Source organism: Sceloporus undulatus, chromosome 4 (genome assembly GCF_019175285.1).
Source record: "Sceloporus undulatus isolate JIND9_A2432 ecotype Alabama chromosome 4, SceUnd_v1.1, whole genome shotgun sequence".
In the NCBI taxonomy this organism is placed as follows: Eukaryota; Metazoa; Chordata; class Lepidosauria; order Squamata; family Phrynosomatidae; genus Sceloporus; species Sceloporus undulatus.
Window position 1 is genome coordinate 201451410 of NC_056525.1, and position 16460 is coordinate 201467869.

Genomic DNA, 16460 nt, shown 5'->3' on the forward strand with positions numbered 1-16460 from the left:
ACAAGGTGATATGTCAGTGATGCATCATCTTCCCTTTCCTATTTCACTGAAAACAATGTTGAAGCTTGTTATTATACTAAACATTTTTTTATAGAAAATGGCAAGTAAGGAAACTGCTTCAAAATTTAGTAAGGGGAATCACATGTTTGAATGCATCTTGGATTAATAATAAACCCTGTCAACAAACCCAACATATCTGTTACTAACATGCAGATTTTTAATGTGCTGAGTATGCAGAACATTCAGATTTGCAATCTTCTTATCCTCTTCCCCAGATTTGCAGTCTTTCCCACAGTTTTAGTGTAAATGCTACCAATAATGTTCAGCATTTGTATGAGTGCAAAATTTAATCCACCAAAATTAGATTTTATGGTCACGCAAAAGGTCTCTGCCACCTCCCAGGGAGCCAAAATAATATAGACTGTTCAGGAGTTTGGAAAATTTACTTCTTTGGGTAAAGCTGTCTGAGAACCTCTGGGAACTAGTCCAAAAGTAACATTTCCAGTCTTTATATTATTTCTTGCCTACAAAATATGAGAAGAATACCAGATCTAGTTTCCACAGTGACCAGTTAGTGCCTTTTGGCAGCCCACAACTGGAATGAGCCTTCTTCATTGTTGTCCTTTGCACTTAGCAATGAGAGCAACCTTTGAATCTGGAGGCTTCATATAACCACATGGTGAACAGTGACTCATAAATTTTATTTATTTATTTATTTTAAAGATTATCACATGCCTGTTTCTCCCTAGTTGGACACAGATGTAAATAACTTAAAAACGGATGTAATCACACACCTGCTGACCCAGCTTGGAGGCATTGCGTACCCGATCTTAACTTCTCCCAGACTTCGCAAAGAATGGGAAAGTCTCATTCTATGTGAAGTCCAGGAGAAGTCTGGATCAAATATGTGATGCCTCTGAGCTAGAAATGGAGTTGTGCAATAACATCAATTTTTAAGTTGTTTACACCCATGCCCATCCCGTGCCCAGCTTGGGAGAAAAAGGCATGCGATAATCTCCTTATTTAAAGTGATCTAACCTAGCAGCTATCTTAATGAAACATTGTGTGAAGAAGGACTTTCATTAGTCTATTTTGAATCTACTACTGATCAATTTCACTGAGTTACTCCAAGATCTAATGTTCAAGAAGATGAAAAACGCTGTCCACTTTCTCCACACGATAACTGTCTCCCTTGTGTGTTTTTTAAATATGTAAAGAGGACTCTTTCTTATTAGAGTTTAATCCTGGCATTTTAAAACAATGATCTCCAAGTGGCAAGTGAAGACCTGCTTCTGAAGTCTAGGATCTTCATATATTTGGTTATTAGCTGTGTATAGGAAAAAAAGTCAGCAGTTTTTTACAAATAAGCAACAGCAACAAAAAATTGGTCTTTAACTCATGGGGTACATTTCAGACAGGCAAGTGGGCAAATTTGCCGTCTTTGGAAAAAATGTATCTTTATATAGTTTCTCTGTCAGCAAGAGGAACACACCCAGGAGCATGAGGAGCTGTTTTGTTTGTCTTCTTCAGTGGAATTATTTTCAGTGTTCAACATCTCTGTTTCCAATAGCTACAAATATAAAAAATACAACCCATGCAAACAATGATTGCAACAGTAATAAAACTAAAAATCTTCTATAAAGAATGACTACTATATAGTATTACCTACTGCATAAGCTCACCACATAGTTGCACCAACCTAGTGTTTTCTAAGGCAGCACTTGCTGACTATAATGCAAGTCCTGATAAATAGTTCCATAGAAAATACCATACTGGTGCTGGTCCACGTAATATGTTTAATAATGAATGTGACTTAGTAGATGACTGGAGAGGATGAGTTTATATTGCCATGTTTTCTTTCTCCTTCAGCTCTGTAATATACCTTTGTTTGCACTCCACTTTCACAATTCTTGTATAATTAGTAATTAGAGCTTGGGAAAGTTACTTTTAGGAATACACACAAAGGCTATACTTACTGGGGATTCTAAGCTCCAATAACTCAGTAATTGGGACTAAACAGCACTTAAGATACTGACTCTGACAATTGCAAGATTGGAAGATCAGCAGTTTGAGTCCCAGGTGTCATGTGATGGAGTGAGCTCCTGTCACTAGTCCTAGCTTCTGCCAACCTGGCAGTCTAAAAGCTTGTAAAAGTGCAAATAAATAAATTGGTACCACCTTGATGGGAATGTAACAGCGCTGTGTGTAGTCATGATCGCAGAGCTGTCTTATAATAATAATAAAATTTATTTATATCCTGCCTCTCTACAAAATGTAATCGGGGAGGCTTACAAGGTTACCCCCCCCAATACAATTAAACCGTGTGGAATTTAAAACATAAAACATACTTTAAAAACAATTCAATAAACTGTGGTGAAGTCAGAGGTCAGCATTGGATTTTCCTTCTGATGGCCAGGGGATTATTCAGGAAAGGCCTGCTGAAAGAGATACGTCTTTATAGCTTTTTAAAAGCTATTTAGGGTGGTAATATGACGGATCTCATCTGGCAGGCCATTCCACAATCTGTGGGCAATAGCTGAAAAGGTCCTCTGGGAGATCGTGGACAGCCTTGTCTTTGACAACGCTAGCTCTTTAGCTTAGTAACAGAGATGAGCACTGCCCCCTACAGTTGGACACAACTAGACAATCTTGTCAAGAGAAAGTCTTTACCTTTACTTTTATAAATAATCTTGCCCTCTCAACATAGCTTCAACTTCAGAGTATTTTGACTAGATTTCCTCCCATTTTGAGCACAACTCTGTTAGATCAGATCATAGACTATGACTCTGGAGACCAGGGTTTGATACTCTGCTCGGCCATGGAAACCCACTATCAGCCTCAGAAGCACACAATATAGACTGTCAGTATTTTCTTTGCCTGGTGGAAGTATATGTAGACAAGAGAAGAGACTGGATACAAGAGACTAGAACTAACAGTCATCAAAATTTTTGAGCTGATTTTAAAGCAATTTGAATACCATTAAAATGCTCAGCAGATTTTGTGCATGTTCGATTTTTCTCAATAGTTGTTCTACTATTCTTAATTTATGCACTTTGTGCATAGGTGCATAATGTACAGGCTTGACTGGCACTGTGAGTATAGAAACAACATCTATTCCACCAGATTACAGCCACCAAGTGTAGCTCTGTGTGTGGAACCCATGCATTGAAATATACTCTGTACTAATGGCATATGTATGCTGCTCATCTGATAACTGCCAAATGAAGGGGTTTGTATGTGTAAGTGGACTGTCACATGAACCCAATACTGTTTGAAAGTATTTGTCCAAGTTCAAGAGGGTAAAAAAAATAAAAGAATGAATGGATGTAAGATCCAGGGAAGAATTAACTAATCTGGACAGTTAATTATCAGTTACTTCAAGAATGTTGCCAGTGATGTGCAGATATATTAACATACAGTATTATCAACTATTAAATGGGATGTGTGTGTGTGGAGAGTGTGGACCGCATGAGGGGACACCCTAAGAGGAAGTGACACCACTGCTCCTCAAATATCTGCCTTTTAGGCAAAAAGAGGCTGTGTCCCATGAAAATGCTGAAGAGATGGTTAGAGTGGGTTGAGGCTCAGTGGGAAGAGAAAGGAGAGGCCCTGGGTTTTAAAAAAATCAAATTTCAAAATATTAATTTTTAATATAAAAAAATAAGAACATTTAAAACATTTTCTTTAAAAACATCACATTTTACCAAATTTTCACTTTAAACACATGAAACTATGTGTATGTAAATGCATTTAGTATGTAAATGCATTTATTACAATATGGCATTGTAATAAAAATGTAATAAAATTTATTCGGTCTTTGACCAGTATAAAAACAAAACCACACAAACAGCGTATCAGTATCACAGTAACAGGTTAAAATATAAACTAATAGTAAACTATACATGTACAATATCCAAACAAAACTTTCTACACGGTATATGGCATTGTAATTTAAAAATATAATTTTTATTGTGCTAGTTGTTTATGCCATACCTATTACCATCACATTAAGTGATATATGGATGTTACAATTTATGAATAACATTAATTCCAAAAACATGACTAAGGATTCTATATGGTGTAATATTGGGGAGGTCAATGAGGGGGTGACATAAGTAACTGCACCGATGACATCAACCCTAGTAATGACACTAAATGCAGCTAAGATGATATATATAAAGAGAACAGGATAGCCAGTGCAGAGATGCAGAAAAACCTATCCATCATGATTCTTTTTGTTTTGTGTTGTTTTGTTTTTTAAAAACAAACACGCCTGTATTATAGAAGATGAAGCAATCTTGGAGCTAAAATATGACTGGGAAAATGCAGTGAATCAAACGACTGTCAAAAATACAAACAAAACAGGGGGAAAAACCCATCCCTACCCAACCCCAGGCAGGGCTATTAGAATGCTATACTTATTAGGCACTTTGGCAACTCAGATGGCATGAAGAAAACCTACCCAATTCTCTTCAGCTAACTAAGTGACAGAATCTAGGGGCTTGAGAAGCCATTCTGGGAATCTGGTAGCAGAGACCATGCATGTAAAAGTTTAAAATGTGTATGACTATCTTCTGTTAGAGTTTTCTCTTAAAATAAAATACTAAGCATTGAAGGGAATTAAAAAGAAACTGGGCATAAACTGTCTACTTAAACATTCTTGGGTTGAATCATTTTGACAGTATCCTGTTCACCTTCAAAAGAACAAATTTTCTCCCAAAATATTAAATGGAAAAAAGTATAACAAGGAAGAAGTGAAATGGAAAATTGCTAAAGCCTAAGAACACAGAATATAGAAAGACAGCTTTCTCCCAGAAAGCTGTGAGATGATATGAAAGAAGAGAGGCCAGGGCGGAGTGGGGGGAGAGCTTGCAGTCTGAGTGTGGAAGAACTGAGGCAAGGAAGAGCAAAACTGAAAACAGAATGTGAAATAATTGATTTTCTTATGGAAAGATTGAAAAAAGAATTATATGTAGGAGAGAATCTAGAGAGGCAGTTGCAATGCCATAAATAGCTTTCTATAAGCTACGTTTTCCATAAAGCGCTTAAACATAATTGGTCTGGTCATCTGTTAGTGAGCTGGATTTTTTCCAACTAATCATACTTTGGTTCAGAGGGCTTATTTCCTAGCCCCCTTTGCTCCTAAAAGTGTTGCCTTGGGTTTTGACGTCTCAGTCCTTGGAATGCTATATTATTTAGGGGTAAGGATGGGGTAGAGCACTTGGTGGTTCATATTTCTCTGTGAACTGTTGCTTTAAGACCCCCCCCATTGTGTTTATGTTTGTGATTATTATTTTTAAAAGCCTGCAAAATCTAATCTTTCAATTTCAGTCTTTTATCGGCTTTAATATTACCTTTAGCCTAAAGATCAAAGGAAAATATACATAACATAACCTTGCAGGAAATATCTTCCCAATAACTCTAAACTCAAAGGTTCAAAGAGGGAGGGAGGCACAGGACGTTCAATGCCTCCATCTATTTTAGGGATTGTTTCCTGCCCTGTTGACTATATTATGGAAAGTGATCCAAGAAACAGGTGACAGCAATATTGGATATATCCACTTGCTCCAGCAGGACTGTTTCTCTGTTCTCATCAAGTCACACAGAATGTCAGTTTACAATTAACAACGTTTTTTGTTTTCTCAGAGCTAAGTATGTCTACCTCTTGATCTAAACTGTCATCATAGCACATGTGGAGGGGAGTTTAGTCTTTCTTTTACCAGCTTTCACTTCCTAAGGAGCCACCCTCTTCCTTGACACACCTGTTTGATCTGATACCAAACTTCCTACTTTATTCTCATCATCTTTGACCTAAGTGTTTGAAGTTTATTATGGGTGGAGCTGTGACAGTGAAAGGAAAGTCTAAACTTCTCTTCACGTTCTACAATCCCAAAACAGATCAGCCTCCTCTGCACTTATACAGTCAGAACTCCATATCCACAGATTCAAGCATCTATGGTTTGAAAATATTTTTAAAATATATAAATTCCCAAAAGCAAACCTTGATTTTGCCATTTTATATAAGGGACACAATTTTACTATGCCATTAAATTTAATGGGACTTGAACATCCATGGATTTTGGTATACATGGGGGATCCTGGAACCAAATCCCAGAGGATACTAAGGGCCCACTGTAGTTGAGGGTTCAGAAAAACACATAGAGAATTTCATGCTACATATGTAATGTAACATATAGTTTGATTCTAGCCAGTTGCTTAAGAAGGCATGGAAAGACAACATCAGATGCCCAGTGCATGAACACACACACACACAAGGCCATCTGCCATCCCTTGGTCCAGATGGGAGGGATTCCATGAGAGAAAAATACCTGCTCCTGTTCCAGCTTGGCTGGTTTTGTTTTGTTAGAAATGAGCAATGTGTAATGTATCCATTGCAGTCTATAAATGTGAACCACTCTGGGGACATTCAGTCAGAAAGCAGGAGATAAATCTACTGAAACAAACTCTGTGAAACAGGCTAGATGGAGAGAGTCTCCTGGTGGCTCTTTATGGTTAAAGAGAAATCAAATCTTATTATCCAACATTTGTGTTTAAATCAACCCAAAATTTAATTTAATTCAATATGGGTTCTTGAGTTTCTAACTGTTTGCACAACGAGAACTGTAAAATTGGTTGATACATTTTTATTGTGGCAATCAAAACATACTATTCTGGAACTATGGAGTTGCTAACCTCTTGAATGGAACCTGTTGTTGCCTCCATTTTATTTTTATTTTTATCCCACCTTTCTCCCAACATGGGAGAAAGCTCCCAAGACAGCTCAGAAACTGGTATTTTAAAAAATGCAATTAAAGATTGGGTAGTTCAAAGGTTTTTTAAAAACCCAAGCACATGAAAAACATTAATATGAGACAGTTTTTAAAAGTCAACTAAAATATAACAATGATAAAATAGAATACGTGTGTGTGTGTGTGTGTGTGTGTGTGTGTGTGTGTGTGATATGAATGATATTTCTGAATCTTATTCAGCAATACTTCTAAATGCCACCAGAGCTCTTTTCATATTTACCACACTCATCCAAATGCCTTGATGCAGTTCCATGTGCTTTGATGTCCATTCCCATTACATTGCTGATCCTGGGCAGCAGAATGTGCTGCTCTTCCTTATTTGGGCCCATTCTCTCCCCCTCAGGCACATGTTCTATTTTCCTTCTTCCTGTTCTTTGTTTACAGATGGGAGAAGCAGCTCTTTACTGATTGACCTCTAGAATAAGTAGTTTCTACAAGCAAATGGGAAGCCAGAATTGCGTAGTGAACAGAGCATTGCACTATAACCCTGGAGACCAGGGTTTGAATCCCCACTCATCTATGGAAACCCACTGGGTAACCTTGGGCAAATCATACACTCTCAGCCCCGCTGTGATAGATTTGCCTTAGGATCATCATAAGCCAGAAACAACTTTAAGGCACACAACAACCATCACCAATAAACAAATGGACCCACTGAGATCCAAATGAAAAATAATATTAGTTGTATTTTTTAAAAGTGCTGAAACCAAGACTTTTAGTTTTGGAAGGGAAAAAAACCATTATAGTCCACACTCCCAATCCAGATTGGGGTATATGAGTTCTTTCTTTTTCTGCTGAAAATTGCTCTTGACTAAGGAGTTTATCACACCAGGGAGATTCCGCTGGAAAACGGGAATTAAACTCGATTTAAACCAAAACAAAAACCAAAACAAAACAAAAAAAACCCTGCAAATGCCCAAAGTTTATCAGACAACGTCACTGTTAAAGTGAAATAATGTAAAGTTAATCCAAATGCAAAGCAGATTTTTACTTTTGGAACAACCTGAAAATAAAAAGCGGAAGTTTTTCTCTGCTTTGCGTTCAGATTAACTTCATGTTATTTCACTTTGGCAGTCCCCTAGTGTGAAAAACTACCCGAATTTGTGAGTTTTTAAAATTTCAAATCTAGTTTAACTCCCGTTTTCCAGCAGGATCTCCCTAGTGTGATAAACTCCATAGTCTCATGCTCCTGAAGAACTGTTTACTGCAAGCAGCTTTGTGGTATGAATAGCAAGACTAGGAGACCTTTCATGTTACACAATGTAGGAACTATATTTTCCCCTTTGGCTGGCATTGCAACATCTATGAACTCCTGATTGTTTGTAGTTTGGTGAAGCACTAGCGCAACTGCAAATCCTAGCATTCTGTAGGATGCAGTCATGGCAGTTATAATGAGATCATAGCACTGTAACAGCACTGTTAAAACTGTTTAATGGTAGTGTTAAAAAAGTGACATAATCTTGAATATGTTTTGGATAAGGACCCCAAGGCTGCTTTTTCTCTCAAAAAGTGGCTTTGTACAAGCAACAACATTCTTTTACAAAACAACAGCCATGAATAGCTTCATATGTAACTTAGCCTGGAGCCTGGGGGTGCTGTTGTTATTGATGATGGTTCTTTTAAATCTACTACTGCACCCCAAATAAAATAGTGAGCATGGGTGGCCTAGTGTCAGTTAACAAGCTAACTCAGAGCATCCTAAAATAAAGTGGAAGTTTCTACATGCTAGGTAAATTCTCTAGGTATACCAAAGTATGCATGCTGAAAGGTTTTGTTTTTGTTTTTTTGAAAGCCCAGCCCTTCTTGCACTATTTAGACATTTTTCAAAGAAAGAAAAGGAAACAAAGTACAGCTCTTCTCCTTTCCCACTCAATAGACAAGTTCCCCCACACCCAGTCCACAACTAAGCCCTCTGTTTCCACAGGAACATAATAAAATGTGTCTTTTGTTCAGCTTACAGTGTTCACCAATTGAGTATTAGCTAACTAGTATAAGCTCCAGACTTTCAGGCAGAGATCTTTTATATCATCCATTATCTGGTCCTATAAAATTAGCAGGGATTGTTTTTAAAACAGAGAAAGTATGAAAGAATAGAGTGTAATTTCACCCATTCATTATCACTGGCTAACCACCCTCCATTCTTAGGGGCCAAAGATACTCTGTAACATTGATTTTTGGGTCACACATGTCCCATGTAATCAACAGTTCCACAAGACTTTATAATAATTAGTCTTGAGACAAAATACCTTTAGGCAAATTTCACCTGTATAGTCCATTTACATGAATCACTTACTCATCTGTTGCAAATTCAGATAACTTTCTCCTTTGAATTTTCACTGCTCCTATCCAATTAGCAGCTTTGAATGGTATCATTGCAGTTCAGAGAGAAGATACCAATTGAATGTTCTCTTTTATCAGAGCTTTCTATACTTTCACAAGATGGTAAGCACAGGAAAATAAAGCAAATTCATTTTACATTTCTTTGGCATATCTTTGCCTCTCTGACTGTGGCTGAATAAGGTGGTTACAAATCTAGTTCTGTGTCAGATCAATGTTTAGCTTCAAGAGGATGTGCTGCCAGATTCTAAAGTTGCCAACATCTACAGCTGTTTTCTCAGATTTTGAAAATCTTCATTTTTTCAGCAAATTCAAATGTCTCATGGTTTGTGTGTTTACATATTTCATATGCCATGGTAATTTCTATGTCTTGATGAACAACTTATCCACACATTATACACATCCTTCTGCATTCTTCCAGTAAGTTAAGAATCAAAAGGTGAAGATGGATTGCTTTCTAATACCCTGGAGTCCTTGCACTTATCAAAAATGAATAAGAAACAATTTGATAAAATGTTTTCAACTGTCATCCAAAGCACACCATTGTATTTAAGAGGTGTCACTTATGAGTCAAGAGTATTTAGGATTTAACTACTGTAAATCAGTTAGTCTCAAAGGTGCTACTAGATTCTTCCCCCACTCTTTCTGTTTCATAGTGTTTAGGTCTGTGCTGTAAATCCTTTAGGGGATTTGGCCTCTGATTTGTGATTTTGATTTAAATTGATATCCTAAGAAACAATAGTTACAATGATGTATAGTCAGATGGTAGAAATATTAGATGGGATTTATGAAACACTGAATGAGACAAACTATTGTTTACACACCTTAACGTTTGAAAGAATTGGAGATAAAAAACCTTGAGGTTAAACCGTTACATTAGGCAAAAACAATAAGCAGTATTTACACATTCCAAACAATGCATTCTATGACTGTGGCATGTTACAGAGCATCCAAGAAGGGTGCTCTGCCGCCGCCGCCGCCGCTTGCTAAGTCCGGGAACTTCAGCAGCCAAACCGTGCATTTCCCGGGTGCAGCAAGAAAGAAGCACCAAAATGGAGCTTCTTTCTGGGCCCCGGAAGTGGTGCTGCAAGGCGCTAGTCATGCACTCGCGGCGTCACTTCTGCTGTGCGACGTCTGGATGCTATACATCCGCGACATCAAAATGGCGCCCCTGTGTGGACAGGCACCACCATTTTGTACGGACTCGGTCCGTATTAGGGTTGAGGATGCCCCTTCTCAACCCTAATACGTACCGAGGCAACCCTAATACGCCCCTTCGGCACGTCTGTAACGCGCCTGTGTTACTAAAAAAACTGATTATGATTCTTTTGGCATGGGACATATTGATAAAACCTTGTACAATAGTTATTTCCTAGACTGTGTAAGTTATTATTCATCAGAATTTTATTCTTGCAGAGTAAATGTAGACCTGCATAGTGTTGCTTCACATCTGCTGTTTCTTTTGTCTGTATCACAACCACACCTTGACAACTGATACAAGTTTTCCAACATGTTTGTGTTACTTCTTTCATGGTGTTTTCATAACACGAATAGGGAAATGTAATGTGAAATTAATGTTGAGCATTATGTTACAAAGAGAGTAATACTGTATACTGTACATCTACTCAAAAATATGTCCTGTTATGTTGGGTGGGGCTTATATTGGAGAAATGTGGATAGCACTCCATATGTCATATCCACATGTTCCTTCCAGGAGAGGGCCTTTAACTTTGTAGTACCTGCAACACCAGTGTTGGCCGGGGGGGGGGGGGGCTTTATTACTTCTAAATGTACATGTACATGTTTTGAAATTTGTAGCTTTTTTTAAAAAAACTGTTTTAGCTTGTTGATTGGTTTAATATGTTTAATGCTATTTAGGTTATTTTAGGTCTTTAATCTGGAATTGTTTTAACTTGTTTTATTTGTACACTGCCCTGAGAGCTTACGAAAAAAGGTGAGATAAGTACTGGTCTGAGTGTTGGGCTAGGATTCTGGGAGACCAAGGTCTGAATCCTCACTCAGCCATTTAAACACACTAGGTGGCCTTGGGAAGTCACACACTCTCAGCTTCAGAGGAGGGCAATGGCAAACTGCCTCTGAACAAATATTTCCAAGAGAACCATATTGTTTGCTATAGAATCATCATAAGTAAGAAACGACTTGAAGGCACACCACCAACAAAACAAATGAATAGATAATTGGTCATTGGGAGTATATCTCAAAGTCTGCTGCTATGATGTTAGCTTGCAAATCTCATCCACTTAGTCCGTTGTGGGGTTTGCTGTGGCTTTCAGCAGGGGCAAGGTTATACTCAGATAATTATCTAGAGACCTTTCTATTTTGTGTGGATGCTGTAATAGGCTCTTATTCTACATCCTTATCCTACAATTGAGATGCTAGAAATTATGTCCAAAATATAGATTAACACAACTGATTCCACCATACCAATCATAGCTATAAATGGATCTGTAGCATTGATATACTATTGCAGAAACAGCAAAAAGAAAACAAAGTACATTTCAACAGAAGGTTATGCAGCATGAATAAAATCTCAGACATTTTTGCTTTGGTTAAACATAATTATTATCCTCTTGATGGCAAAAGATATGACTTAGTTTTCTAACAGAGTGATTGAATTTGTAGAAAGGAAGTAGTACCTGCAAAAAACAGCACAGAAGCCATTTTTACAATGTAGAAAACATGCAGCTCAGAACATCCAGCTTAGTAAAGCCATACTCAGTCTTCATGGCTGAATGATTTGAAAAGTTGCAAAACTCAGTGAGCGTGAAAATTCTGCCTCATAGTTGGGCAGGACCAGTTACTTTATCCAATTTGTAGTCTATTTGATTGTGGGGAGAGATAAGCAATTTAGGAATAACAGCTTATACATCAGTCTCCTGAAATGAAGTAGTACTGTTGCAGACTCCCTTGTGGAAGAGAGAATTTCCTTGTGGAAAAGAGAACTCTGCCACAGAAGAGCTGTCAGGAAAAAGAAATACTAGAACTCCAAAGGATTACAGGTCTTTTAGCCAGAGACTTTTACAAAGCAGAAGGTGGGCCATGTTCCAGGTATAAAATGGGCAAATATTAAGCCTGTTAATGTGAAAGTTGATTGCCGTTCAGGCATAGAGGAGTTCTTATTGTTACTCAATAATTGCACACAGTTCTGAAAGACCCAATGTGTAGTGTTAGTTATCTACATGAAGGTGAGCTGGTCACTAGTAGAATAATTGTATGCAACAAGCAGGACACCTCACTTTTCTTAGTTATCCCCCCCCCACCATTGTTCCTTTGCCTCTCCCTAACACCCACCCTGCAGTCATTGACAAAAAGGTAGTTGTAAATTGGAGTTAGATGTTGTGTGTTCTTCAGAGCTGCAATTCCAAATATTCCTCTCCAATGGCTATGATAACTAGAGACCCTGGGAGTTGCAACATGTGGAAGGCCACACGGTTTCCACCCTGGGTCTAAATGAAGCAATAAATACATTTTAAAAATTGGTATTTTCAGCATTCTTTCAACCTAGTATGACAAAGCAGAACCCAGAATGAGGCCATGTCAGTGAAGGGACAGGACTTAGAAAGACAGGCACAAACTTGATTCTTGATAACTACCAGGGATAGGGAGCAGGTATGGGTACATATACCCTCCTTGCTGGTGTTCCCATGTACACACTAAAATGGGTCCTTTTAAATCACTATATTATTTTGCTCCAACATGGAGAGAAACCATTAAAAACCAAAACCACACCAAAACTAAAGCAAGTATAAAATTTACTGAAATTGTAAGACTGGATACAGTATGAGAAGGCAATATATGAACTACCTAATATATACATACAGTATGTGTGTGTGTGGAAGTGTGAAAAGCCACAAGAATAGAACACACGCACTATACATGAAGACACATTGACAAACCAACCCTTCTAGAAAGGGCCGAGCATGTCTTTATATCCCGCTCTTTTCCCAGAACTGGATATCTAATTTATCTCAAGAGCTGCCCTGCCCAAGTCAATCCAGAGAATGTAAACCAAAGATTGTTAAAACAAAATTTAAAAAACTAAACAACCGGAACAAGCAAAAAAAAAACCAAAAAAAAAAAAACCCAAGTTTGACATATAACAGATAGCCTAATGTAATTTGTCCACAAAGTTGTCAATTCACACACAAAATATATTCCGGTTCTCTTTTAAAGAAAAAAAAAATCAAAATAAAAAAGAGAAATTAAAACAAATCAAAGATGTAGAAGTATACATCTTACAAAGAAATATACCAGAAAGACAGGAAAAGGCACAAATTAAAAATCAATAATTGTCTTCAAGCCATTCTCAGAATAAAGCTCAAGAGACAATTCTCAAAATAAACCTCAGGGACGACTTCATTAAAATGCAGTTTAAAAATGGCTGCCTTCTTCACTTTTGAGAGAAGTCCAGCATATGTACAATCCAGTAGAAGAGTTTCTGCAAGCCAGCAGAGCAAAAAAGAAGAAAAAAGTTTTGTCCTTTTTACTCTTCTCAATATTTATATCCCTTGTTTCGTTTTTAAAAAATACATAATAGAATTGGTTATTTCTTTTCAGTAGTCTTAGGAATTTTATGTTAATTAGAATGGGTTCTGCATTGATTCACTGTTTCATTGAAGGCTTTAATTATTTCTTTTCCTTTTTGGCCATGAGGGAAATGAGGACACAGGGCAGTAAAAGACAGGTAGTAAAATTTCAATTCCATTAACACCAGCAAAGTAATGTCCCTTGAGATCTTGGACATCTCTGTTCTATGTGAGGCTACAAGCCATTTTATAGGCAAAAAACAGTAGCTCTCAAAAAGTTACTGTACTGTCACATCTGGAGGTAAGTTTGGATGCTGTAACAGGTAAAACCTGCCCATCAGTGTTTTGCTTTTGTTGGAGGTAAAAAAGAAAACACCAGAGAGGAAATCTTAGTTCTTTTGTTCCCTCTTGTTTAAAATTTCCATAGTGTGGCTAAATTCGGTAGCTTCAAATCCAGAAAAAATATTCAAGGTAGACTGAATGGCCAACTTGCATAGAAAGGAAAAGGCAGCACCTATGGGGACAACTGAATAGAATAGTGGAAGGGATTAAAATAAGCAGGGAAATGCCATTTTCACCCGTTCAAGCTTGTTCCCAGCCCATGCCCAGAATGGGTGAAAAATGAAGTACAATAATCGCCTAACTGTGTGAAAGGAATTGTAGCATAAGTTTTCACAAAGTTGGTCTGCTTCCTCAGATGCAAAAAGCCTTTGTATACTGATCCTTTCAGTTTCAAATATGAGGCATTAGAGAACAAAGCAACAACGTTGAAGGAACTTGGTATGTTCAGCTTGGCAAAGAGAAGACTGGTGTGCGTGCGTGCTATGAATGCACTCTTTAAATACCTCAAGGACTGTTTCAGAAAAGAAAGTGCAGGCCTTTTCTCTTCTACCCTTAAGCGTAGAACCAGGTCCGATGACTTTAAATTACAGGAGGGTAGAATTTGATTAGACATTAGAAGGAACATCTTGGAACCAATTGCCTAGAGAGGTGGTGAGGTCTTCTTTTCTGGATGTTGGCTTGAGTCCAGGCTATTTGAAGGAGGACTATATCTCCCTGTATAAGCTCATTAGGATTTTAATGAGAGAGGTCTTCCTCTCCATCCCATCACCTTCTCAGACTTGTTTGGTGGGAACAAGGGTGAGGCCCTTCTCAGTGGCTGCTCCCAGCCTTTGGAACTCTCTCCCCAGAAAGGCCAGGCTAGCCTTATCCTTACTTTCCTTCTGGTGGCAAGCTAAAAGATTTTTGTGGCAAACTGTTGAGGTTGGGCTCTTAATGCTGTGTAGTGCTGGTTTGGAAGGTTTTAAAGGGTCTGTATATCTTTTTTTTTTAAATTGTTTTAGTATATGGTTGTTTAATTGTATATTTTGTACCTGCAGTGTTTCTAGCTCTTGTAGTGTTTTTAATTTGTATTGTTTTAAAATGTTGATAGCTGCCTAGTTGAGTCCCATTATTGGAAGAAAGGCAGGATATAAATGAATCCCCTCCTCCTCCTCCTCCTCCTCCTCCTCCTCCTCCTCCTCCTCCAGAAGGAGGCTGGACAGCTACCTTCTATTGGTGCTCTAGCTGGAGATCATGCATTGAACAGGAGGTTGGGCCCCTTCCAACTCTTTGATGCTATGAGACGCCAGGGATTATATGGGGTCTCCTACTTGCAAAGCATATGCCCTGTCTCTGATTTATGGGCCTTTCCTAGTAGAAAGGCAAGAGTGAGGAAGCAAAGATGGCATCAAATGTAAAGTTACATTGTAAAACATAAAAGAAAATGCAAACAAATAAAGAGCTGATCTCTAAGAATTTTTAGCATGTAAAGGTAGTTCATAGTCACCATGCATGTAGTGTGAGCACACATAAAGCATGCATAAATGTGAGCTCAGATTTGTCATAAGCATTTGTTAATTAATTTAAGAGAACAAATTATAGCCAATCTTTACCTTTTCAAAGATTTCATTACAAGAGACTAGACAAGTATAACCACAACACACAGTATGCTACTATAATTTGTTTCTTCACATGTAAAATGCCAGTGCCTTCTTTTCCTGCAATATAACTTGTTTTTTTTTTTTGGAAAAACAACCACAACAACACAAATGTCTAATATGGGTTTCACACTTCAATAGATCTACCACAAAACTGTGTGGAAAAGAAATCAAGCTTTCAGAACCACCCAAACTAGTTTATAATTATATAATAGTTCTAAAAATAAAGCACAAAATGAAACAGTGTAACTAAAAACATCCAGAATCACTACAATCAGCTGAAGAATACAATCAGCTCCTGAACAGGAAAACAGTTAAAATGATACAGTGCAATCTTATAGATATTTATTCAGAAGTATGCACCACTGAATTCAATGGGATTTACTGCCAAATTGGTATGTATAGGATTCCATTCTAAATTCCCAGGGAATGCTGCTAGAGAAATATAGCATGTGGATAGTGCCTCCTCCTCCCATAGAAAGGTCTGTAGGAAACAAGTGGTGTGTTCAGGGAGGGGTGTTAGGGAAGCCATATATTGTTTTTTAAGCTCCCAAACTGGTAAAATACTTGGCTAACTAACTCCAGCCTTAGCCACAGTGAACTGGCAGGACTTTGAATACGGCAGACATTCTGCTATAGCTTTTCCAACTCCTCCCAGTATGTAGGATTGCTCTGCTCAAGTCAATTTCACCAACAGCTGGGGTTCCACAATGAAAAAAGCCTTGGCTGTGTTGATCATCTCCTTAATTCAGTTTACAATGTGGTAGATTTAGAGACAAATGAGTGAA